Source organism: Diceros bicornis, chromosome 34, assembly GCF_020826845.1.
Source record: "Diceros bicornis minor isolate mBicDic1 chromosome 34, mDicBic1.mat.cur, whole genome shotgun sequence".
NCBI classification, from domain to species: Eukaryota; Metazoa; Chordata; class Mammalia; order Perissodactyla; family Rhinocerotidae; genus Diceros; species Diceros bicornis.
This window is the reverse complement of record NC_080773.1, coordinates 27313561-27340724: the sequence shown is the minus strand read 5'-3', so window position 1 is coordinate 27340724 and position 27164 is coordinate 27313561. Positions and strand designations below refer to the sequence as shown.

Genomic DNA, 27164 nt, shown 5'->3' with positions numbered 1-27164 from the left:
AGCCTAGGTGTGTACTGGGCTATACCACCTAGGTTTTTTTTTTTTTTTTACTGTCATGTACTGACACTCATTTTAATGAGATCACTCTGGATGCTGTGTTGAGAAATCCTGTAGCAGGATAGGGTAGAAGAGAGTAGACTAGATAAGCATGACGCTAAAATAATCCAGGCAGGATATGACACAGACTGTATTAGTTTGCTGGGACTGCCATAACAAGATACCATCAACTGGGTTGGTTAAACTACAGACATTTCTTTCTCGCAGCTCTGAAGGCTGGAAGTCCAAGATCAAGGTGCCAGCAGGGCACCTTGCTTATAGGTGCTTATATAAACTCTCTTTGCTTATAGATGGCCACCTTCTCACTATGTCCTCACATGGTCTTTTCTCTGCACACATGCACCCCTAGTATCTCTTCTTCTACTTATAAGGACATAAGTCATTTTGGGCCTTGCCTTAATGCCCTCCTTTAAACTTTATTACCTCTATAATGGCCCTATCTCCAAATACAGTGACATCGGGTGTTAGAGCTTCAACATATGACTTTGAGAGGACACAATTCAGTCTATAAGACAGACATAGGACAGGGTAACAGTGATGCATATAGTGTGAAGACGTTAGGTTCTGGATACATTTTAAAGGTGGAGCCAACAGGATTTGTTAAGGGAGTGATAGAGTACATGTGGATTATGATCAAGGATAACTCACTACCTTTATCTCATCGGTGTCATAGATGTCAAAGATTACTCCATAGACGTCCATAGATGTCATAGACATCCACAGAGGTTATAGATGTCCATAGAGATCAAACATGACTCCATAGATATCATAGGTGTCCATAGATGCAATAGATGACACCAAATATGACATAGATATTCACAGACATCATAGATGTCCATACATGTCACAGATATTCATAGATGTTAAGATGACCATAGGTATCATAGATGTCTGTAGATGTCAAAGATGACTCCATAGATGTCCACTGATGTCAAATATGACTCCGTGGATGTTTAGAGATGTCATAGGTTTCCATAGTGGGCAAACATGAATTCAAAGATGTCCATAGATAGCCATAGATGTCCATAGATGTCCATAAATGTCCGTAGATATCAAAGATGACTCTAATGTGGTTACCCTGAACAACTTGAAGAATTGAATTGCCAATTCCTGAAATTGCCAACTCCACAGGAGGAGTACCTTTTCAAGAGGGAATCAAATTTTATTTTGGTTACTAAAAGTTTGAGGTGTCTCTGAGATGTCCAGGTGAAAAAGACAAGTAGATGGCAAGAGTTTGGAGCTCAGGAGAGGGGTCCAGGTGCAAGACACAGAGGTTTGGGAGTCCTCTGCATCAAGGTCTGATAGTGGATGAAACCACAAAGAAGAAAAGGGGTTCAAGGGAAGAGCCCTGGGATCCTGCAGCAATTAGAGTCAGAGAGATAGGGTTGAAACAGCAAGAATACCACTGAGGAAAAATAAATGACCAAGAAGGTGTAGGGCTGGGTCGTGGTGAGTTGGAGAGAAGGGGAGATGGAGCTTCAAGGAGGAGAGAGTGCTCATTTGTTTCGAACGTTAATAAGTCTAGTGAGATACAGTCTGAGAAATGAGCATTTAAATTTAGCTAAGTGGTATCACTGCTGATCTTGACCAAAGTAGATCTGGTAGACTGGTAGAGGCAGATATCTTGATTGGAGTGAACGAGAGGAGAGGAAGTGGCAATACTCTTTTGAGAAACGTTGCAGTCAATCCAGAGCTGAGAAATGAGTCTGCAGCAGAAAATGGTTGCACTCCTAAACCCCTTGGCTTCCTGGGTGAGAGCACTGTCTTTTGTTTTAATGTGGTGACTTTTTGTGGGATCCTGGATGGGGATCTTCATCCCTGACTCCTTTCTCCAGAGACTGGAGAGAGGCTGGAAATGTGATTAATAACTGATCATGCCTGAGTGAGGAAGCCTCCATGAAAATCCCAAAAGTACGGAGTTCTGGGAGCTTCCAAGTTGAACATGTGGAGGTGGTGAGAGAGTGGTATACTCAGAGAGAGCATGGAACCTCCACGCCCTTTCCCAACTACCTTGCCCTATTCATCTTTTCCATCTAGATGTTCATATGTGTCCTTTTATAATAAGCTGGTACACAGTAGGTAAACTGTTTTCCTGCATTCTCTGAGCCACTCTAGCAAATTAATTGACTCCAAGGAGGAGGCCATGGTGATCTCCAATTCATAGTGAGTTGGTCAGAAGCACAGGTAATAATGTGGATTTGAGATTGGCATTGGAAGTGGCAGTGGGGGGCCCCCTTGTAGGCCTGATCCTTTAACCTATGGGATATGACGCTATACCTAGTAAATAGTGTCAGAATTGAGTCCAACTGTAGGTCACCCAGCTGGTGTCACAGAAAATTCCTTGTGGGGGAAAAAACTCCCACAATCTGGTGTAAGAAGGGCTGTGAGTCTGATAGTAGTGTGAGAGGAAAGGAGACACACATAGGAGGAGAAATAGTTTTTCATAAACACCTTCCTGTGTATCCAGTGCCCAGTACATTGGAGACCTCAAAGAGAACATTATCAGTAGATGTGTGACCTTGGGAAGCACCTAACCTCTCTGAGAATTGGTTTCTTTGTCTGTAAAATATTAGTATTTTCCCCATAGGTCTGTGTGAGTGTTCAGTAGAATTGGAAAGCAACCAATAGGTGCTATATTTGTTGGATAATTATATAAATGGGACCTTAAGATATGTTTGAAGAATGGAAGAATGAATAAATGTTCTGTCAGAAACAATTCACTTCATGGACCCTCTCTACCTTCTCCATGCCCCCCCAACTCCTCTACTCTTACCCCCTTCTTTGATCTCCCGACATGGTCACCAGGAGGAGTCCAAGTTAGACAGCCCCTCTGACCCCACAAGCTCTGCAGGGACCACCTCTGCCTTGGGGATGGCATGAGAGTTGCATTACACCTCTCTCAGCTTTAACAGTGTGAATCCTCAGGAGGTCACCTACAGGACCCAGTGAAGAATAAACCAGAGCATCAGTCTCAGCTGGAGTGTCCATACCCTCTATGAGAAATGAGAGCCAAAGGCTGGTTCTTGGAGACGTAACAGCCCCATAGACACTGGGTTTATATACTATTGTATGTGATTTTCCTGCTATACTGGAACTATATTAAGCTTTTCAATCAGAGAGACATGGGATAAAATCCATGCTCTCTTATTTATTAAGAGGATGACATCACGCAAGGCACCTTACCCTTCCATGTCTCGATTTCCTGCTTTGTGAAATGGCTGTAAGAAGTCCTACCTAACAGGATTGCTGTGAGGATTGAACAAAAGTACATATGGAAAACCTACAGCAGAAGTTCTGGTACAATGTGAGAGTTGAATGCATCCTGATTCCTTCTTCCTTGAACAGAAAGGCCTTAGTGACACTTCACCCAGAGTCTGGGTGTGTTCTGTCCCAGACACTACATCAGCAACATGTCAGTTCACTCTCTACTCAAAGCCCTCTCATGGATCCCTGCCCTGACTTGGCCTCCAGCATCATCTCTCTCCACTCTGAAATCTTCCTTTTCCATCCAGCCTGCTCCTACTAGTCCTGCTATAGGAAAAACCAGACATTAACATTTAGAAAATTTCTAAAAACTTAAAACAGACCATAGTCAAAAATTCTTCTATCTCCTCAGTCCAAAAGAATACTTTACAAGCTTCACAACTTGACATTCTAAGTCAGGGATCAGAAAACCTTTTTTGCCTAGGGCCAGATAACAAATATTTCAGGCTTGCAAGCTGTACGGTCGCTGTTGCAATATTCAATTCCATGTTTATAACACGAAAGCAGGCATAGAAACTGCAAATGAATTAATGAGGCCGAGTTTCAACAAAATTTTGTTTACAAAATCAGGCAGCACATGGGTTGTTGTTTTCTGACCTCTATTCTAGGTTGTTCTTCATCTCACCCTGTCTACCTCGCCATCGCCATACCCTAACCCATCAATCCCTCAAGTCATTCTCTAAGTACCCCATTCTGATGCACTCCTCATTGACTCTGTGCATACATGTACCACCTCCAGGAAAGCACATCATCATGTCATCATCTGGCTAAGACCAGCTTATCCTTCAATATGAGCTCAGAAATATACGTCTGGATTGAGAAGGTGGAGGGAACCAGGAGCTCATATCTTCCTCTTAAAAATACTTAATTTTTTAATTTTAATAAAAATAAGTTTAAACAAAAATAGCCTAAAATTCACCCACACCACCCAGATCATGACAGGAAGAAAGCATTATGCCATAAGTTCATAAAGTGGCTCTTAAATAAACAAATGGAAGATTCAGGTGTGGTGTAAAAAATTCTACCTAACCTCCCCCTGCCCTACATCCAGAAGGGGCAGTTGAGTCAGACTTCTGTTTATGATAATGTCAGGGTGGATCATGTGGGTCAACCCACCTGAGGAAAACCTTAAAAACTGACGGTTAGACTTGCAATTCAGACAAGATGGAATCGACCCATTGTTCTCTGCTTCTCCTCTCGATTCATAACTATGCACCCTGTAAATGGTGCAAGAGACAACGAAAGGAGAATTCTGGAAGATAGTAAGAAGAAGCTGAGCTGGTTTAGGACCACAGGACTGGTGGAGGAATACCGAAGCAGGACATCTTGGTACCCTCAACACCCAACAGAGAAAGGACTCTCAGACTCACTGTTTCTCAAATCCTTACCAAGAAACTGAAGACAGCCAGGCAGACTGATTCCTCTCCTGGATGGAAGTAGAGCCCCTCTGACAATATCAGGAGAGTCCTATAGCACCAGCAAGGGAGATCGATTGGAGCCAGAAACAAGTGTCCAGGAAGTGCTTACCTTCCCTGTCAGGCCTGAGACCATCCTTTCCTGCCCAGAGGCACTGAGGCAGGTGGACAGAATGGGAGGAAGGGATCCAGGCATAGTGTCTGATATTCCTGATCCTGACACTCAGTTTTCTCTTTTGTCAAATGTGAAGAATAGCCTCCTCACTTTCAAAGTTTTCATTTGTTTTGTTTGGTGAGGCTGGCATGAACCAAGCTTTTTAAAGGAGCAGCACAGAGGCCAGTAAACAGAAAGTCTTAGCAAGAACACCCCCTTTCCCTGTGGCTCAGCCAGGTGGGGCAGACAGACATCGTCCACAGAAGGGACAATGCCTGAGAGTGAACACGAGAGGCAGAGGAAGGAACAGAGAGACATCAGCACCACCCAGACCTGACTGTCTGTTCCTCCTCTGGCTCCATCCATCCCCACCTCTTTATCCTCCTGGCCTCAAACTGGTACCATCAGCCTCTGCTCAGGTCCTTCTACAGAGCTGGGAGTTACCTGGGCACAAATCCTGACCCTGTTTCAGCACCACGAACAGCACCAGCTCCTCCAGCCTTGGTCTCCCCAGTAGCCAGAGTGTCTCCTGGTGGATGGAGCCCCCTGGGGGACCAACCATTTACCAGCCCCCAGTTCAGAGTGGGACGAGCCTGGGGAAGGGTCTGGTGACATCCTAGGTCAGAGATGCTCGTGAAGGATCTCCAGAACCTGCCAGGGTGTGCCTCGATCCTTGGACTTGTGCTCTTCATCTCCTCCAGGTGTTAGCTAGGTATTGGGTGCTGTAATGAGGTGAGGATGGTTTAGCTAGGGCTGTCCCCAGTAAGTAGATGGAATAACAAATCCAGTCTCTGGTCATCATTGGTAAGACAGCATTAATCTCTTAAGGGAGGATTCCTTATGTCATTTTACAACTGTTGTAAGACCTTGGGAAAAATAAACTTTCCTTTTAATTTTGTAGCTGTCCCCCACCCACCCTGAACCCCATGTATCTTTGCAGAAATGCTTTCTGTCTTTCCATCTGGGCTGATTTTCACTTTCAACCTGGGAGATGTTTTTCCTCTTTCCTGGTTTTCTCACATTTCTGCTTGGGGCCTTCTGGTCTCTGGCTAGGTGGTCTCAACCACTCCGGGGCTCCCACCCCAACTCTGCCCAGACACTCCTTGCAGTTACTAGCCCAGGCTGTCCTGAGCCCCAGAGTCATGAAGTGGCAGGAAGTCTGGGTACTGCTAGGGCTGGAAACAGGAACTTCACATCCTCCCAACACTCCCCTACCTGTGCCCCACTGTGGGTCCTCATCCTGCTCAGGAGTGCCCAGTAGGGGCTGGATTCCTCCTCCCCTTTGGCCTTTCCAGGATCTACTATATTAGACAATTGGTGACCTCCCCAGGTAGCCCCGTATCTGATTCCCCCAAACACCAGAACAGAGTTCAATAGCTGGTCACCCTCTATCTGATTCCCCCAAACACCAGAACAGAGTTCAATAGCTGGTCACCCTCAGAGCCAGCATTCTACAGGCGGGAGGGAGGGGTGAAAGGGTTCCAGAGGTGGTGTTGAGCTGGGGTGGGGGGTAGTGCTGTCCGTGTGCTGAAATAGGGTCAGGATTTGAGCTCAGGTACCTCCTAACTCTGCAGAAAAGCCTGAGGGTAGTTTGGAGCCAGGAGGGCAAAGAGGTGGGGATGGATGGAACCAGGGGAGGAGCAGACAATCAGGAGTGGGTGGCACTGGTCTCCTCTCTCTGTCCCTTCTCCCACCTCCCCTGTTCACTCTCAGGAGTCGTCCCTCCTGTGGACGATGTCTGTCTTCCTCACCTGATTGAGCCACAGGGTAAATGCATTCTGACCTTGCTCTTGTTTTCCCTGGCAGGGTTGGGGGGCCTCTAGAAAAGGAACTATGAGAAAAAATTGAGCTCCTTTGCCCCTCAGGACAAGAGAAGGTCCTGGACATGAAAGCCCAGATGAAAGGCCAGACATGGGGACACCATGTCCCCATCGTCTCCCATACCTCTCTCCACACACCCAACACATCTCTTCACTTTAGGCAAGCACTTTGCTGAGTTGGCCCTGCACCTACATAGAAAAACAAACAGACTTGTTTTTCTTTCAATTATTTTATTGTAGTCATAATTGTATATAACATGGTGTAATTTCAGGTGTACATTGTTATTCATCAGTTTCTGTATAGACTGCATCATGCTCATCACTCATAGTCTAATTTTTATCCGTCACCATACATATGTGCTCCTTTAACCCTTTTGCCCACACCCCAGCCCACTTCCCCTCAGGTAAACACTAATCTGTTCTCTGTATCGATGTGTTTGTTTATCTTCCACATATGAGTGAAATCATGCAATATTTGTCTTTCTCCATTTGGCATATTTCACTTAACATCATACCCTAAATGTCCATCCATGTTGTTGCAAATGAGATGATTTTGTCTTTTATTATGGCTGAGTAGGATTCCATTGTATATATATATACCACATCTTCTTTATCCATTCATCCACAGAAGGGCACATGGGTTGCTTCCATATCTTGGCTTTTGTGACTAATACTGCAAAGAACATAGGGGTGCATAAATATTTTGGATTGTTGATTTCAAGTTCTTTGGATAAATACCCCGTAGTGGGATAGCTGGACCATATGGCATTCCTACTTGTAACTTTTTTAGAAATCTCCACACTGTTTTCCGTAGTGGCTGCACCAGTTTGCATTCCCACCAGCAGTGTATGAGGGTTTCCTTTTCTCCTCAACCTCTTCAACATTTGTTAGTTTTTGTCTTGGTAATTATAGCCATCCTGACATTTTTAAGGTGATATCTTATTGTAGTTTTGATTTGCATTTCCCTAGTAATTAGTGATGTTGAACATCTTTTCATACGTCTGTTGACCATCTGTATATCTTCTTTGGAAAAATGTTTGTTCATATCCTCTGCCCATTTTATGATCAGGTTGATTTTTTTTGGTGCATGAGTTGTTTACATTTTTTGGAAATTAACCCCTTTTCTGAAACATGATTTGCAAATATTTTCTCCCAGTTGGTGGGTTTTTTCCTTTTGTTCATGGTTTCCTTTGTCTTGCAGAAGATTTTTAGTTTGAGGTAGCCCCATTTGTTATTTTTTTCTTTTGTTTCTCTTGCCTGAGTAGACATGGTATTTGAAAAGATGCTGCTAAGACTGATGTCAAAAAGTGTACTGCTTATATTTCTTTTTTTTTATAATTTTATTTATTTATTTATTTTTCCCCCAAAGCCCCAGTAGATAGTTGTATGTCATAGTTGCACATCCTTCTAGTTGCTGTATGTGGGACGCGGCCTCCGCATGGCCGGACAAGCGGTGCGTCGGTGCGCCCCCAGGATCCAAACCCGGGCCACCAGCAGCTGAGCACGCACACTTAATTGCTAAGCCACGGGGCCGGCCCAGCTTATGTTTCCTTCTAGGAGTTTTATGTTTTCAGGTCTTACATTCAAGTCTTTAACCAATTTTTAGTTAATTTCTGTGTATGGTGCAAGATAATGGTCTTCTTTCGTTCTTTTGCAAGTGGCTGTCCAGTTTTCCCATGCCTCCAGCTTTGTTCTTTTTTTCCTCGGGATACTTCGGCTATTCAAAGTCTTTTGTTGTTTCATATAAATTTTAGGATTCTTTGTTCTATTTCCATGAAGAATGTCGTTGGGATTCTGATTGGAATTGCTTTGAATCTGTGGATTGCTTTAGGCAATATGGACATTTTTATCTATGTTTATTCTTCTAATCCATGAGCATGAAATATCTTTCCCTGTCGTTTTATCTTCTTCAGTGTCTTTCAATGATGTCTTACAGTTTTCAATGGATAGGTGTTTCACCTCTTTGGTTAAATTGATTCCTAGATATTTTACTCTTTTTGTTGCAATTGTAAATGGGATTGTATTCTTGACTTATCTTTCCTCTAGTTCGTTATTAGTGTTAAAAAACGCAACTGATTTTTGTAAGTAGATTTTGTACCCTGTAACTTTGCTGTAGTTGTTGATTATTTCTAATAGTTTTCTGGTTGATTCTTTAGTGCTTTCTGTGTGGAGAATAATGTCATCTGCAAACAGAGAGAGTTTCATTTAATCCTTTCCAATTTGGATTCCACTTATTTCTCTTTTTTTGCCTAATTGTTCCGGCCAAAACCTCCAGTACTGTGTTGAATAGGAGTGGTGAGAGTGGGCACATTTGTCTTGTTCCTGTTCTCAGAGGGATGGCTTTAGCTTTTTCATCATTAAGTATGATGTTGGCTGTGGGTTTGCCATATATGGCCTTTATTATGTTCAGATACTTTCCTTCTATACCCATTTTATTGAGAGTTTTTGTGATAAATGAATGTTGGATCTTGTCAAATGCTTTCTCTGCATCTATAGAGATAATCATGTGATTTTTATTCCTCATCTTGTTAATGTGGAGAATCACAATGATTGATTTGTGGATGTTGAAAAATCCCTGCGTCCCTGGTGGTCGTGGTGTATATTCCTTTTAATGTACTGCTGTATTTGGTTTTCAAATATTTTGTTGAGGATTTTGGCATCTATGTTCATCAACATTATTGGCCTGTAATTTTCCTTCTTTTTGCTCTCCTTGTCTGGTTTTCATATCAGGGTAATGTTGACCTCATAGAATGAGTTAGGAATTGTCCATGTTCTTCATTTTTTGGAATAGTTTGAGAAGGATAAGTATTAAATCTTCTTTGAATGTTTGGTAGAATTTTCCAGAGAAGCCATCTGCTGTTGGACTTTTGTTTTTTGGGAGAATTTGATTACTGTTTCAATCTCTTGACTTGTGATTGGTCTATTCAGATTCTCTACTTCTTCTTGATTCAGCTTTGGGAGGTTGTATGAGTCTAACAATTTATCCATTTCCTCTGGGTTATCAAATTTGTTGGCACATATTTTTTTTATAGTACTCTCCTATAATCCTTTGTATTTCTGTGGTATCTATTGTAATTTCTCTTCTTTCATTTCTAATTTGATTTATTTGAGCTTTCTTTCTTTTTTCATTAGTGAGTCTGGGTAAGGATTTGTCAATTTTGTTTATCTTCTCTAAGAGCCAGCACTTAGTTTCATTGATCCTTTGTACTGTATTTTTAGACTCTATTTCATTTATTTCTGCTCCAATTTATATTATTTCCCTCTTTGTGCTGACTTTGGGCTTTGTTTGCTCTTCTTTTTCTAGTATTGTGAGGTGAAGTTTAAGATTACTTAATTGATATTTTTCACATTTGTTGAGGTGGGCCTGTATTGCTATGAATTTCCCTGTTATAAATGCTTTTGCTGCATCCCATCAGAGTTGGTATGTTATAATTTCATTTTCATTTGTCTCCAGGTATTTTTTAATTTCTCCTTTGGTTTCTTCATTGATCCAATGGTTGTTCAGTAGCATGTTGTTTAATCTCCAGATATCTGTGCCTTTCCCAGCTTTTTTCTTATAGTTGTTTTCTAGTTTCATAGCATTGTGGTCAGAAAAGATGCTTAATGTGATTTCAAACTTCTTAAATTTATTGAGCCTTGCATTGTTTCTCAACATATGGTCTATCTTTGAGAATGTTCCATGTGCACTTGAGAAGAATGTGTATTCTACCGGTTTTGGATGGAATGTTCTGTATATATCTGTTAAGTCCATCTGGTCTAGTGTTTCATTTAAGGCCACTGTTTCCTTGTTGACATCCTCTCTGGGTGTTCTATCCATTGATGTAAGTGGAGTGTTGAGGTCTCCTACCATTATTCTGTTGCTGTAAATATCTCCCTTTAGGTCTGTTAGTAGTTGCTTTATATACTTTGGTGCTTCTGTTTTAGGTGCATATATATTCGTAAATGTTATTTCCTCTTGTTGGAATGTCCCTTTTATCATTATATACTGCCCCTCTTTGTCTCTCATTGTCTTTTTTATCTTGAAGTCTGCTTTGTCTGATGAAAGTGTGACAACACCTGCTTTCTTTTGCTTGCCATTTGCTTGGAGTATAGTCTTCCATTCCTTTACTCTGAGCCTATGTTTGTCTTTGGAGCCGAGATGTGTTTCCTGGAGGCAGCATATTGTTGGGTCTCGTGTTTTAATCCATTCAGCCTCTGTGTCTTTTGATTGGAGACTTCAATCCATTTACATTTAGGGTGATTATTGATATATGAGGGCTTAATACTGCCATTTTGTTTCTTGTTTTTGGAGTGTTCTATATTTCCATTGTTTCTTTTCCATTGTATTTCTGACTTCCATTTCAGTTTGGTAGTTTTCTCTTCATCTATGATTTGTGGCTCTGCTCAGATTTTTTGTGTAGTAGTTACCATGAGGTTTGTATAAAAGATCTCCTTGATGAGATAGTCCATTTTCTGATAGCCTCTTATCTCTATTACCATAAGCAGGTTCCATCCCTTTCTCCTTCCCCTTCTCAGTTATTGTCATCAAATTTGTTCTTTTTATGTTGTGAGATTGTGGACACATTGAAGTGTTTATAATTACTTTTAATGCTTTCCTTTCTCTTATCTTTTACATTATAATTAAGTGTTTGCTAACCTGTTCTGATAGAGAGCTATGATTTTCTGATTTTGTCTGACTTTTTATCTCTTTATGCAAAGGTTTGTAAACCTTTGCCTTTCGTTACAGGTAGGAGGGCTTCCTTCATCATTTCTTGAAGAGGACGTCTAGTGGTGACGAACTCCCTCAGCTTTTGTTTATCTGGGAAAGTGTTTATTTCTCCATCATAACTGAAGGACAGTTTCACTGGATAGAGTATTCTTGGCTGAAAATTTTTGTCTTTCAGTATTTTAAATATATCATTCTATTCTCTACTAGCCTGTAAAGTTTCTGGTGAGAAATCCACTGAAAGCCTGATAGGCGTTCCTTTGTAGGTTATTTTCTTCCGCCTTGCTACCCTTAGTATTTTTTCTTTGTCATTGACTTTTGCCAGTTCTAGTATTATATGCCTTGAAGAAGGTCTTTTTGCATTGATTTAATTAGGAATTCAATTGGCTTGATGTATTTGTAAGTCCAGGTTTTTTGTTTTTTATTTTTTTTGCCCAGATGTGGTAAGTTCTGAGGTATTATTTCTTTGAACAATCTCTCTGCTCCTTTCTCCCTCTCCTCTCCCTCTGGAATACGTATAATCCTTATATTGCTTTTCCTGATTGAATTAGATATTTCTTGAAGAATTTCTTCATTTTTTTAAAGTCTTGGTTCTATCTCCTCCTCTACCTGAAGCATTTCTATATTTGTCTCCTCTAATTAACTAATTCTGTCCTCTATAATATCAGCTCTACTTTTCATGATTTTTAGATTATTTTTTATCTCATTAATTTTTTTCTTCATATCCAGAATTTGTTTGGTTTCTTTTTAGAGTTTCAGTATCTTTGGTGAAGTATTCCTTCTGTTCATTAATTTTATTACTGAGCTTATTGAACTGTTTTTCTGAGTTTTCTTGTAACTCGTTGAGGTTCTTTATGACAAATATTTTGAATTCTCTTTCACTTAGATTGTAAACTTCTGTGACTTCAGGATTGGTTTCTGTAGATTTTTCATTTCCTTCTCCTCTGAAGTGTTTCTATAGTTCTTCAGGGTGTTTCATGAGATGATCTTTTCCTAGTGCATTTGTGGTGGTATCAGGCTGCAGATTCCACCTGACACTGCTGGAAGTGCGGGGACAGGAGCTGTATTTTCTGATTCCATCCCATCTGCTGGTAGTTGTGCCAGTAGGGCCACTCTGAGTTTGCAAGGGCTGGCCACAGGTGGTCTTTAAGTTGTGCTCACATGGGTAGGGTCTTTGCACTTGTCACATGCGTCGTGCACTGCAGGCAGGGCCTCTGTGCTTGGCAGGTTACTGGTTGAGCTGCAGCATTAGGTGAGAGGGGTGCCTATGTGGGGGTTGAGCTGCTGCCATTTGGTGCAGAACATTCCCATGGGCAGTGCTGCTGTGGCACAGCCAGGTTACCACTCTGATAGCTCACATGTTGTTCAGGCTGCCCCCACCTCTTCTTCCTGTTGCACTTGCCACTGTGTTAGGATTCACAACCTGGCTCACTGCTGCTGGGGAGAGAGAGAGGCGTGTGGATACCTAGTTCAACAGCTTCCCAGGGATGCAATCCACCCACCCACAGATGTATGGCTGTGTGGATCTCTCAGGAGTCCTGTTGTGCTGTGTAGGGAATCCTCTGTTGGTTAATGAGTGTTCATATAGTTGTAACTTAATGAGGAGAGACAAAGGGGACAACTCACTCCACCATGATGTTGACATCACTCCCAGTTTATAATAGTTTATAAATTTTGGGTGTACCTCATTATATTTAGAATACATCGTGTTTGCCACCACAACTAACTATCATCTTCACCATACACATGCGCCCTGTCACCCCTTTCACCCTCCTCCCTTTCCTCTCCCCTCTGGTAACCATCTATCTAATCTCTGTATCTGTCTTTTTCTTGTTGTTGTTGTTTTTACCTTCCACTTATCAGTGAAATCTTATGGTATTTGACTCCCTTAGTTTGACCTATTTAACTTAGCATAATACCCTCAAGGTCCATCCCTGTTGTTGAAACGGCAAGATTTCATCTGTTTTTATGACTGGGCAGTAACCCATTATGTACATATACCACATCTTCTTTATCAGTTCATCCATTAATGGGCACTTAGGTGGATTTCAAGTCTTCGGTATTGTGGATAATGCTGCAATGAATATGGGAGTGCATATATTGTTTGAATTAATGATTTTATATTCTTTGGATAAATACCCAAAAGTGGAATAGCTGGATCAAGTGGTATTTCTGTTTTTAATTTTTTGAGAAATATCCATACTGTTTTCCGTGGTGGCTTACCAGTTTGCATTCCCACCAGCAGTGTATCAGTGTTCCATTTTCTCCACATCCTCTCCAACACTTGTTATTTCTTGTCTTGTTAATTATAGCCATTCTGAGGGGTGTGAGGTGATATCTCATTGTAGTTTTGAATTCCCTAATAGTGATGCTGAACATCTTTTCATGTGCCTGTTGGCCATCAGCATATCTTCTTTGAAAAAATATCTGTTCAGATCCTTTGCCCATTTTTTAACTGGGTTGTTTGTTTTTACGTTGTTGAATTGTATGAATTCTTTATATATTTTGGATATTAACCCCTTATCAGATATATGATTTGCAAATATCTTCTTCCAGTTGTTAGATTTTCTTTCATTTTGTTGATGGTTTCCATTGCTGTGTAGAATCTTTTTAGTTTCATGTAGTCTCATTTGTTTATTTTTTTCTTTTCTTTCCCTTGTCTAGTGAGACGTGGTATTCAAAAACATACTACTATGACTGATTTCGATGACTATACTGCCTACGTGTTCTCCTAGGAGTTGCATGGTTTCAGGTATTACATTCAAGACTGTAAAAGACTTTGAATTAATTTTTGTGGATGATGCAAGATAGTGGTCTACTTTTATTCTTTTATCCCGTGGCTATCCAGTTTTCCCAATACCATTTATTGAAGAAACTATTCTTTCTCCATTGAACGTTCTTGGCTTCCTTGTCAAAAATTAGCTGTCCACAGATGTATGGGTTTATTTCTAGGGTCCCAATTCTGTGCCTATTCTTGTCGCAGTACCATGCTGTTTTGATTACTATAAAACATATTTTTCTTTTGATGAAGTCCAAACTATACAATTTTTTCTCTGTACAACTGCTGGAAGGTCAGAGTGTGGAGTGGGGTGAGGCTCAGGCACAGGTGGTCACACATCCAGCAATGCAGGAGGGCTTGGAGGACCAATGCCCAGAGTTCTATTGGAAGCACAAGGACACAGGGTTGTGATGCAGCAAGTGAATCTGTTCTTGTCCCACTTCCCAGCAGGGAGATCAGGGTCTGTGGCAGAGGTGGTTCTGGTGGCCATTCGGGAATCTGTTGTGAAGACCCTGCTCCTGCTCCTTCGCCTCACCTTCCTCATGTGAGCATTGTCCCAAGGGGAAGGGGAGGGGTGGGAAGGGCTGGGAACCAGTGACTGAGTCCCAGAGCCAGTGCTTGCAAGGCCCAAATGGGTCAGGGCACAAGGCAGGCAGAAGGCTGATGGCGTGGAATGGTGGTGGAGAATCCACTAGGACAGTCGTGGTTCCCAGCCCACTGAGTGTCCAGGATAGGAGGTCTCTCTGTGCTCAAGATAGTCTGTGAAGCCACACCTGCCCCCTCCCACCTCAGTCACCACTCCAGTCCCTGAAGAGGGAAGAAGGGGTGAGTCTGTTGCCCACAGAACAGTAAACTGAGTAGACAGAAAGACCCTGGTCTCCTTTCTCAGAATGAGGTCATGCAGGAGGAAGATGACGAGGCCCACAGGAGGTGTGAAGGATGCAAACACCAGTCCAGGTTAATTCCTCAGGTAAGGGACATCAGTGTCTCACCAACCAATATCCCACCGCACCCCTCCCTCTGGGTGGCCCCTAGGATTGTTCTGCTCAGCACGGCCAAAGATGAGCTGCCATCTTTCTCTTCATAGGAACTTCTTTGCTGGGTTCCTTCTCACACTGATTATTCCATGGCCCCCATATCTAAGGCCAGAAGTGCAATGTGATAATGCACATAGCCTTCCTTCCTTTCTCCAGAATCCAATAAATCACATTTTGTCCATTCTTGTCCTAATAACAGATCATCTTGCTGCCTGTCTCCTCCTCTGACTCTGGTTGTTCCTGTGGCCTCATCTCTTCCCCAGATCTCTGAACCCACCTCACCTCCTGCTTCCATCTCTCCTCTCAACACAAGCCTCCAGACTGTTTCTGGAGACCATTACCATCCACCTCCTGCACAGTATGAACAGCTATGTCTCCTCTCCATGGCCAGAGACTTAGCTGCAAACACCACAGGCTGGAATTGAAGGCCTGACATGATCTGTCCCCTGCTGGACTCTCCCCCTAGATTCCTGCCTCTCCCTGCATCTGGCAATGTCTCCACCCACAGCTGGGCCAATACCTCCGTGACTATGAGACTTTGCATAAGCAGTTCCTTCTCATGAAATGCCCTTTCCTATCCATTCTAGCCTCTTCAAGTTCTGCTCCTCCCTCAGGCTCAGTCTTAAATGTCATCCAGTGTGTGTGTGTGTGTGCGTGTGTGTGTGTGTGTGTGTGTACGCGTGATCCTTGCATGGTTCTGAGCACAGTAGCATTCCACAATTTATTTATAAACTCTTGAGCGAGTATTATGCAAGACCTACTATGTGCCAAGATTGTTGTAGGCGCCAAAGGTGCATCGGTGAACACAGCATCCAAAATCTCTGTCATCAGAAGCCTGTCATTCTGGAGACAAGACATAAAAGAAAAAGAAATAAATAATAAACGACATTAAAGCACGTTGGATGGTAATGTGTGTTTGTAGAAAAATCATGCAGAGAAAGGAGCACACGACATCTTGGGGACAATGTTCTACATCTGAGGATGTGAGGGGTGATGTTGGAACAATGACATAATATGGTAAGAAAGGAGGTTCTGCGTTTGCCTGAGGGAAAATTATCCCAGGAAAGGGGAAAGGAAAAGACAGCGAGTGGAATAGTCTGAGGCAACAGCACACCTGGTGTGTTGAGGAAAGTGGAGGAAGAAGTTTGACAGCAGAGGGAGACACAGGGAGGGGAGGAACTGGGAGGATGGTGCAGACTCTGTGTTGGTGCAGAGCTTTTGAGGCCTTGTAGGAAATGCAAAAATCTGGACGCCTTGGAGTATATGCTTGAACTTTCATTTTCACACGATCTGCGTGGCTGCTCTGTCCAGAAAAGGCCAAAGCCAGCCTTGATGGCCTAGTGGTTAAAGTTCTGTGCTCACCTCATCAGTGGCCCAGGTTTCCTTCCCAGTCACAGAACCACACCACCTGTCTGTTGGTTGCCATGGTGTGGTAGCAGCTCACATAGAAAAACTAGAACAACTTACAACTAGGGTATACAACCACACACTGTGGCTTTGGGGAGGAAGAAAAAGGAAAAGGAAAGGAGAGAGTGTGTCGACAGCAGCAACACAGAGATTGGGAAGGGACTGCTGAATTCTCCAGGCAGGAGGTGATGGTGACTTGAACCAGGAAGATGGGGTGGAGACTGAGAGTTTGTGTTTAAATGTATTATGAAGATGGAACTAACAGGGTTTTCTAATGGATGGCAGACTGAGGGAGAGAGAAGAGCAAGGATGATGCCCAAATGTTTCCCCTGAGCTACTGGATGGATGGAGTTGTGTTCCGTGGAGAATGTCAGAGAGTAGTGTTTGGAAAGGTGGTGTTCATTCTGAGAAGCCACTTGACATCCAACTGAGGATGTCAGCGAGAGAGCTAGATATGAATGTCTGGAGATCAAGATAGGGATCCAGGCTGGATATGTGAGCACATAGAGCCACGTAAGTGATGAAAGCAGATGAAGCAAACGGGGGCTGATGCACTTAGAGAAGAGAAGTGCACAAGGAAACACATTTCTCCTTGGTGATCCCGACACAGCAGTTTTAATGAAGAGTCAAGAAAGGGGTGCAGACTTGGTTGGAGCAAGTTCAGGAGAGAATTGGAGGAGGGGAGATGTGAAGAGTGGGTACAGACAACACTTTGAGGAGTTTGTCTGTGAAGAGGAGCAGAGGAATGGTTCTGTGAAAGAAGGCTTTTCTCCATTATTCTCTGCATTCTCCCTGGAGATGGCATCTTTCTTATTTTCCCCAAGTGTTAGATTCCTGGGGCCACTGTCACAAATATCTACATACTCGGCATCTAAAACAAAAGAAACTTATTCTGTCACAGTGCTGGAGTTCAGAAATCCATGGAGAGGAGGAAAACTATTTTCCCTCTGTCCTTCCAAGTTCTCAACTGGGCTCCTGTAACACAAGACAGATTAACAAGGGAAAAGGAAACATATGTATTGAGTATAACTTTAATGTGGCACAGGATCCTTCATAAAGAATGAAGACCGGAATCAATGGTTAAACCTGAGTATTTTCCTGCTAGATTTGATAGAAAGTGGAAAATGGTGGAGAGATATAATAAAACAAAGAGTGTGAGCTAAGTGCAATAAACTGGGAGAAACTTAGCAAGGTCTGTTCCTTCAGATTCCTCTCCATGTCATTGATCTTAGGAGATAAGATGCTCCTTTCCTCCAGTATATGGAGGGCACCCCTCAGTGACAGTTTATGACCCACTTCACAAGAAAGTCAGAGAGTCCTTCCTGCACATGTCAGTTCTCTAGTTCCTCCAGCTTGAAATATTCACTATGCAAAGTTTCCACAACTTGTGATAACGTGTCCTGAACACCATCATCCACAATCTGTTATGCTGGTCAGAAAACAAGTTGATGGTAGGTCACACTTCCTCAGAGGCTCGAGGAAAGAATCCATCTCTTACTTCTCCCAGATGATTGTGCTGCCAGCATTCCTTTTCTTGTGGCCACATCAGTCTGTCTCTGTGGTCACATTGCTCATCCTACCCTGTGTGTAGAACATCACCCTCTGCTTCTCTCTTCGAAGGACACGTGAGACTAGATTTAGGGACCAATGCAGATAATCTAGGATCATCTCCTCAGGTCAACATCCTTAGGTTAATCAAATCTGCAAAGACCCTTTTTCCTTATAAGGGACCATTTACAGGATCCAGAGATTAAGACCTGGGTATATTTGGGTGGCCATGATTCAGCCCATTGCACTTCTCACATGACCTTTGCACCCTGAATGTCCCCATGGGGCCTCCAGACCTTCTCCCCTTAATCTTCTTTGCTCTACTCTTCCACCTCCTGACACATCTGTGGGTCACCTCATGGGGGACACATGTCCTTGGGGAACAGGGGCCTGCCACTCCAAAAAAGCCACTATGAAGAGAGCTAAGAGTTACACACTGGGAGAATATATCTGCAAATATATATAGGATGGATGACTCATATATAGACTATATCAAGGACTCTCAAAACAAGACATCAGTAAACAAACAAAAAAACCACATCTGATTTTATTTGTATTTAAACAACCAGCTACTCAGCAACAAAAAACAAGCATGCTTAAGTAAAAATTGGCCAAAGATTTGAATAGACATTTCTCCAAAGATATGCAAATCCACACTAAACACTGAAAACATGATAAACATTACTATTATTAGGAAAATGCAAATTTAACCACACAGGGAGGTACCCCTTCATACCCATTAGGGTAGGTATTCAAAAAAAGAAAGAAAGGAGAAATACATATTGATGAGGATGTGGAGAAAGTGGAACACTTGTGCTTTGCTTTTGAGATTGTAAAATTGTGCATCTGCTGTGGAAAACACTCTGGAAGTTCCTCAAAAAATTAAAAATAGTATAACTATATGATCCAGTTATTTCACTTATGGATGTGTACCCAAAGAATCAAAAGCAGGAACTTAAATAGATATCTGTGCACCCATGTTCTTAGCAGCACTATTCACAATAACAAAAAAGTGGAAGCAACCCAAGGGTCCATCAATAGAGGAATGGATTAACTAAATACGGAAAACACACACAATGGAATATTATTCAGCATTTAAAATAAAGGAAATACTGATACACGCCTCAATGTGGATTGGAGACATTAGGCTAAGTGAAATAAACCAGTCACAAGAGAGCAAATACTGTAGATTCCATTTCAATGAAGTATCTAGAGTAGGCAAACTCATAGACACACAGAAAATAGAATGGTGTTTGCCAGGGTCTTGGGCAGGGGAAATGGAGAGTTATTGACATAACGGGCACAATTTCAGTTTGGGAAGATTAAAAAAGTTTTGGAGATGGATGGTAGTGATTATTGTCAACAATGTGAGTTCACTTAATGCCACTGACCTGAACAATTAAAAAGGTTAAATGGTAGTTTTGTTACTTAAATATTTTATCATAATAGTAAAAAAAAATAAAACCGCCACAGATTTAATCAGCCACTTCATCAAAGAAGAAAAACGGATGACAAGTAAGCACATGAAAACATGTTCAACATTGTTTGTCATTAGGAAATCACAGACTAAAACCAAGATGAGATACACACCTACTAGAATAAATACAAAACTAGAGAAAAAGAAAAAGAAGAAAACAAATTCTGTTAATAGCAAATGATAATTAGGATGTGGAGCCGCCAGGACTCACACACACTGCTGGTGGGAACATCAATGTACAGCCACATTGGAGAACAGTTTGCAATTTCACATAAAGTTAAGCTTACACTTATAGAATTGAGAAATCTGACTCCTAGGTGTTTATCCAATAGAAATAAAAACCTGTGTTCCCACAAGACCTGCATGTGAATCTTTATTGTAATTTTATTCATAGTCACTCTAAAACCTGGAAACAATCCAAATGTTCTTCAGCTGGTTATTGTATACAAAACAGGGTACATTGAAACAATGGAGTACCAGGAACAAATTATTGATACATACAGCCAATAACAGAGAGAACCCTCAAATGCTTTATGATAGGTGGATGAAGCGAGATTTTGAAGACTACGTTTTACCTGATTCCATTCCTATGACATTCTTAAAGAGCAAAACAAGAGGTATGGAGAAAAGATCAGCTTTTTTTCAGGGATTATGGATGGAGGGAGAATTTGGCTTCCCAGCTACTGCATGAGAGAATATATTGGGTAAGAGTTATCTTCAGTATCTTGACTGTGGTCGTGGTTATATAGGCTATATATCTGTGAAACCTCATAGAATTGTATAAAATAAACAGTGAATCTCATTGTATCTAAATATAAAATAAATTAAAATTAAAAACACAATGAGATAACACTAAACTCCCACTAGAATTGTTAAAATTTAAAAGACTGACAGTCCCAAGTGTTAACGAGGATGTGAAGCACTAGAATTCTAGTACTTTACAGACAAGAGGAAAGGTTAAAACCACCTGGACAACAATTTGACAATTTCTACTAAAGTTAAACATGTGGTTACTCTTTGATCTAACAATTCCACGCCTTGTGTGTACTCACAGGGATGAAAATATGTTCATAGAAAGACGTACCCCTTAATATTTATTGCCAACACCTCAAAAGTCTCAAATGTCTGTCAATAGGTGAATAAATAAAAGATTACAGTATACCCACATAATGGAATACAACTCACTTAACCTTCCAGTCCATGAACATGGTATAACTTTCTTGAATGTGAAATCAATTGTATTGGGGTTTCTATTATGTGCCACATTCCCACTGTTTTAATAACCTAAAACTAGTATTGTTTTACTTATTGGAGACTCAACTCCTTATATCTCAAATGATGGTGTATAATCTCTCTGTTTTAGTAAGTTTGAAGGAATAGTTATCTAGATACTATTGTATTTGAAAGATTTTATAAATTGATGGTGGCAAATGCTATTATGTCACAAGTGTCAAGGATTTCCCAGACACATACGGCACAGAGTGAGATGCAAACCATATGAGCTGAACCTACAATTTTAATTGTAGCTGTAGATTCCACTCATGTTTTTGGAAATATTTTGTCTTGTGAGCCACATGTAACTGTGAGAAAAGATGTCTTACATGACAGGAAATGCTAATCTGTATAACGAAAATGTAAAAAATTGGCTCCAGTCCACACAAAACTGACCAGCAGCATTCAAGGAAAAGAAGTTTCCTCTGCAGTGGCTCCTAGAATACGTGCTCTCCCTTATGTTTTACAGGAAGATGCTACGTGGTCTTTATTTTGGAGATGCCATTGAAACTTCATGAATCAGCAAACAGTAAGTTAAAAAAAAACATACTTATATTTTAGGAAATATATAGTAATTTTCCAGGACACACAGCACATTCATCGATGACTGCAGCTCTAAAACACGACAGTACAGAGTGTTTGGGGAGGAAGTGACACCACTGGGTGGGGAGCATCTCACGGGCATGGACCAGTTGGGTCATTTCCCTTTGCGTTTCCAGCTTGCACAATACATGGATACTCACTAAGTGTTTGGGGAATGAATGAATGAATGGCTACTGCCTTCACCTCACCTGGACTTTCTTCTTTTTCTCTACCCTAGAACGTTCACACAGACCCTATGGAAACCAACACCTGGCAGGATTTGCTCCCTGGTGTAGACACCAGTGATCAGTAAAGCACCTCAGATGGGAGGCCTTTAGAGATTGACCATGTCCCACACCTCAGATGTCCTCGGAGATCCTAGTCCAGGCTCCAGTGTTAGAGGAAAGCCCATGTTGGGGCAGAACACAGGATCTTATCCTTGTCTGTTCCTGTCTGGGTGGGTCTTGGGGTGTCTGAACTGTGGGCTGTCCACCTGCTCTGTGGAGCAGGGGACGAACCCTGGCCTGCAGTTCCTCTTCTGTGAACAGCCAGGGCTGTGGGCTCCTCCCATTTCCCCTGGGTCTCCCAACAGCATCCCCTCCCACTTGCCTTCAGGTTCCCTTTTCAGTCACACGAGGGACATCCAGATCCCTCCACACAGAGATGATGCTGCTGCCCCTGCTGTGGGCAGGTGAGTGGGCCAAGGGGAGAGGGGGCGGGTGGGGTTGGGACTCTGTCTGACTCTCATTTCCCTGCAGGGTCCCTGGCTCAGAGTGAAATAGTCAGGCTGCAAGTGCAGGAATCACTGACAGTGCAGGAGGGTATGTGCGTCCACGTGTCCTGCACTGTCGTCTACCCCCATGGCTGGAATGACTCTACCCCAGCTCATGGCTACTGGTTCCAGGAAGGAGCAAATCCGTCCCAGTACGCTCTTGTGGCCACAAACAACCCAGGTCGTAAAGTGCAGGGGGAGACCAAGGGCAGATTCCACTTCCTTGGGGAACCTTGGACCTACAACTGCTCCCTGGACATCAGAGATGACAAGAAGATGGACAATGGAAGATACTTTTTTTGGGTGGACACAAGAAGAACAAAATGGAATTATGAATCTAACCCTCTCTCTGTGCATGTAACCAATAAAGAGTGGGCTCCAAGTCATGCCACAGGGGAAGGACATGGGGAACATGGGGCAGGGCTGGGATGGGACACTGTTCATGGCAGGATTTGGGGTTATGGTGTGTCAGGGCTAAGAGAGAGGAGCTGAACCAAAGTCTGAGGATTCTATGAGGGCCACAACCAGGACTCTCCCTCCTTATCCCTGTGTCTCACCATCTCCTAACCAGCCATGACTCAGATGCCCCACATCCTTATCTTGGGGACCCTGGAGTCTGGCCGCCCCAGGAACCTGAACTTCTCTCTTCCATGGACCTCTGAATGGGGCATGCCCCCATCTTCTCCTGGACCTCAGCTGCCTTCACTTTGTGGGCCCCAGGACCCACCTCTCCTTGGTGCTCACCCTCACCCCATGGCCCCGGGACCATGTCACCAACCTCATCTGTCAGGTGAAGTTCCCTGCTGCTGGTGTGACCATGGAAAGAACCATCCAGCTCAACGTCACCTGTGAGTGCTGGGCCAGGATGCTGGGGTCCCTGAGGGTGTGTTTTGGGGTCAGGAAGGCCCAGCTGGGGATGCTTGCTGCTTTGTCCTAGGTGCCTGGCTGTAGGGGACCTAGAAAGACACAAGCCCTGTCCCACCTGCATTTCTGTGGCTTCGGGGTAGTGGGGATGCCTAGACTCATCTCACCTCATTCCTCCCTCCCACTGAAAGGGGAATCCCCTCTTCTCATCGCTGGTGATACAGAGAACCCAGCAATTGGTGTCTGCCTAGGGGACAGCACAGGCAGGAAGGAGCCTCCTCCCAGGCTGTAGGGAGATGGGCCTCTTCCAGCTCAGGGCAGGGCTGGTTCCTTGTCTCACCCTGGACTCACCCAGGTGACCAGAGAGGCCACTGTGGGTGAACCCAGTGGTCTCTCCCATCCTCAGCTCCAATGGCCTCTGTGAGCAGCTGTCCCCATTGTCCCCTCACTCCCCTTTGACTTCTTCACCCCCCTCAGGTACACAAGGAGAACAGGGCAACATTCACAGGGCAGAGGCCACATCTCGAGGCCTCTTGTCACCAGTCTCCTGACAACTCTCCAGCCTCATCTTCTGATTTTCCCCTAATAGTGTGTAGGTTACGTATTTTTGGACAGGTAATATATTCACCTGGCCAACAATTCAAAATGCACAGCAGAGTCTGTCCTCAGATGCCCAGTCCCCTCCTGGGAAGTGACCAGTGTCCATAGGCTGCTCTGAGCCTTGGTTTGTTCACCTAAAGGATCTTAGGGGTCCTTTGACATCAGTAGTACAGACTGTCTTCATTCTTCTCTGTGACAGTGCAGTATTCCATGGCCTGGATGGATTCTCACTCTGTACACATCTTCTACCAATGGAAAAACACGGGTTTAATTGTATTCTACCAACAGAAATGCTGCAATCGGTAATCTCATATCTCCTTTCACATATGTGTGTATTTATGACTGTGGAATAAGTTCCTAAAAGGAAAATAGCTAGATCACTTTGTTATTCTATGCTGAGGAATATGGCCAAGGTGTTCTCCATCGAGGGTGGACAAGCTTACATTCTCAGAATCAAGGGCTGAAACTGTCTGTTTTCAGCAAACCAGTACAGGGTGAAACTTTCTCATCTTTGGAAAAAACTAGAATCTCCATATAGTTTTTTTTTAATTTATATGTATTATTTTTATTGAGGAAAAATTCACATAAAATAAAATCACTACTTGAGCCATTTTCAAGTGTACAATAGTTGGCTTTTAGTACATTCACAGTGTTGCCCAACCATCACCACCATCTAATTCCATTCATCCAACATTTTCATCACTCCAAAGAGAAACCCTGTGCCTGTGAAGCAGTGACTCTACATACTCCCCTCCCCCAGCCACTGGCAATCTCTAATCTGCTTCCTGTCTCTATGGATTTGTCTACTGTGGACATTTCATGTAAGTAGATTCATAAAAAATGTGGCCTTTTGTGTCTAACCTCTTTTACCTAAGAAAATGTTTTCAAGGTTGATCCATGTATCATGTGTGAGCAATTCTCTCTTTTTTGCCTGAATAACATTCTATTGTAGGGATGTACCATGTTTTGTTCATCCATTGACTAGTTGATGGACATTTGGGTTGTTTCCACTTTTTGGATATTGTGAATAATGCTGCTATAAACATTCGTGTACATGCTTTTGTTCAAACATATGTTAGGTTTTCTGGGGTTTATACCTACCTAGAAGTGGAATTCCTGGGTCAAAGGGTAATTTCTGAGTTTAACTTTTTGAGGAAAAGCTACACTGTTTTCCACAGTGGCAGCTGCATTTTATATTCCTGCCAGCAACATACAAGAGTTCTGATTTCTCCACATCCTGTCTCATATTATTTTATTTAAAAAAAAATTATACCCCACCAGTGGATGTGAAGAGCCAGCCCTGGTGGTCTAGTGGTTAAGATTCAGCACTCTCACCATTGCATCCAGCGTTCATTTCCCAGTCAAGGAACAACAACATCCCTCTGTCATTGTCATAATGTGATGACTGTGTGTTACTGTGATGCTGAAAGCTATGCCACCAGTACTTCAAATACCAGCAGGGTCACCCATGGTGGACAGGCTTCAGTGGAGCTTCCAGACTAAGACAGACTAGGAAGAAGGTCCTGGCCACCAACTTCTGAGAAAATTTTCCATAGAAACCCTATGAAGGGCAGTGTAGCATGGTCTGATATAGTGCTGGAAGGTGAGAGGGTGGCTCAGAAAGACTGGGCAGGGTTTGCTTGGCTATACACAGAGCTGCTAGGAGTCAGAATCTACTCCATGGTACTAACAATAGGTGGGTGTGATGAGACATTTCATCATGGTTTTGATTTGCAATTATGTAATGACTAATGATGCAGCTAATTTTTTCAGGGACTTACTGGCCATTTGTATATCTTCTTCGAAGAATTATTTTTTAAGTCCGTGGCTCATTATTTGATGGGTTATTTCTTTTTGTTTTTGAGTTGTAAATGTTCTTTACATATGCTGGATATTACACCCTTCTTAGATCTATGATTTGCAAATATTTTCTCCCACGAAATGGGTTGGCTTTTCACTTTTGCAATAGTGTCAATTGACAAACAAATGTTGGTCATTTTGATGAAGTCGAACTTATGCAATTTTCTGTTTCCAATATTGGACAGGCAGAACGTGGCGTGGAGTGAGGCCCGGGCACAGGTGGTCCCACATCCAGTGATGGAGGAGGGCCTGGAGAACCATTGGCCAGAGTCCTATTGAGAACAGAAGGGGATTGTGGTGGACCAGGTGGATCCATCCTCATCCCACTTTCCTGCAGGGAGACCAGGGCCCGTGGCAGAGGTGGTTGTGGTGGCCAACGGGGAAACGGCTGTGAAGACCTTGCTCCTCCTCCTCTGCCTCATCTTCCTCATTTGAACGTTGTCCCAGGAGGAAGAGTGGGTGTGGGGAGGACAGGGGGCACGGGGTTGAGTTCCAGAACCAGTATTGGAGGGACACTGACGGGTCAGAGGGTAGGGTGGGAGTGGGGGATCCAGGAGGCGCAGCCTCCATGCCCCGGCTGCCAAGTGTCCAAGATGGGAGATACCTGTGTGTCCAAGATGGTCTATGGAGGCAGAGCTGCCCTCACCCATCTCAGTCACCCCTCCAGCCCCTGAGCAGGGAAGAAGAAGTGAGTCTGCTGCCCACTGTACCACTATCTGACTAGACTGAAAGGCTCTGCTCTCTTCTTTCAGAATGAGGTCCTGTGGGAGGAAGGTGGTGAGGCCTACTGGGGGCACGGAGGATGCAAACACCATCCCAGCTTAATCTCTCAGGTGAATGACTCAGGTGTATCACCACCCAACATACCATCACACACCTCCCCCAGGTTGGCCCCCGGATTGCTACTCAGCATGGCCAAAGTGGAGCTCCCACCTGCCTCCCAAAAACAATTTCTCTGCTGGATTTTCTGATACGTGATGACACTGTGGCCCCATCTTTAAGACCAGAACCTGGCTGTGGTTCACTTCACCTCCCTCCCTTCTCCCTGATCCATCCATCCACATGTCGTGCTCATCTTTCCTCCTACACAGCTCATCTTGCTGCCCGTCTCCTCCCCATTCCGATCTGGTCATTTCTGGGGCCTCATCTCTTCCCTGCGTCTCTGAATCCGCTTCACCGCCTGTCTCCATCTCTTTATTCAACACAGTCTCCAGACTGTTTCCAGAGACCATCATCGTCCACGTCCTGCACAGTATGAAGAGCTATGTGTCCTCTCCATGGTCAGAGACCAAAACCACAGGCTGGATTTGAAGGCCTGGAATGATCTGTCCCCTGCTGGACTCTCTCCAAGATTCCTCCCTCTCCCTGCATCTGGCAATGTCTCCATCCCCACCCAGGCCCAGGCCTATGTGACTCTAAGATGTTGCATGTGCAGTTCCTTCTCCTGAAATGCCCTTCCCTCCCCATTCCTGCCTCTCCAAGTCCTGCTTATTCCTTGAGCTCTAGTCCTAAATGTCACCGAGTGTGTGTGTGTAAATCTTGTATAGTTCT

The 27164-nt window shown here is 43.2% G+C and overlaps 1 protein-coding gene and 1 pseudogene across 1 annotated transcript in view; both read left to right on the top strand.

The window, feature by feature from the left end:
• The window catches only part of LOC131397267 (myeloid cell surface antigen CD33-like), a 295514-nt gene that overhangs the window by 76334 nt on the left and 192016 nt on the right, over positions 1 to 27164 (top strand). The window lies entirely within an intron of this gene.
• Positions 1 to 27164, top strand: part of LOC131397931 (sialic acid-binding Ig-like lectin 13) — a 44868-nt pseudogene that overhangs the window by 6998 nt on the left and 10706 nt on the right.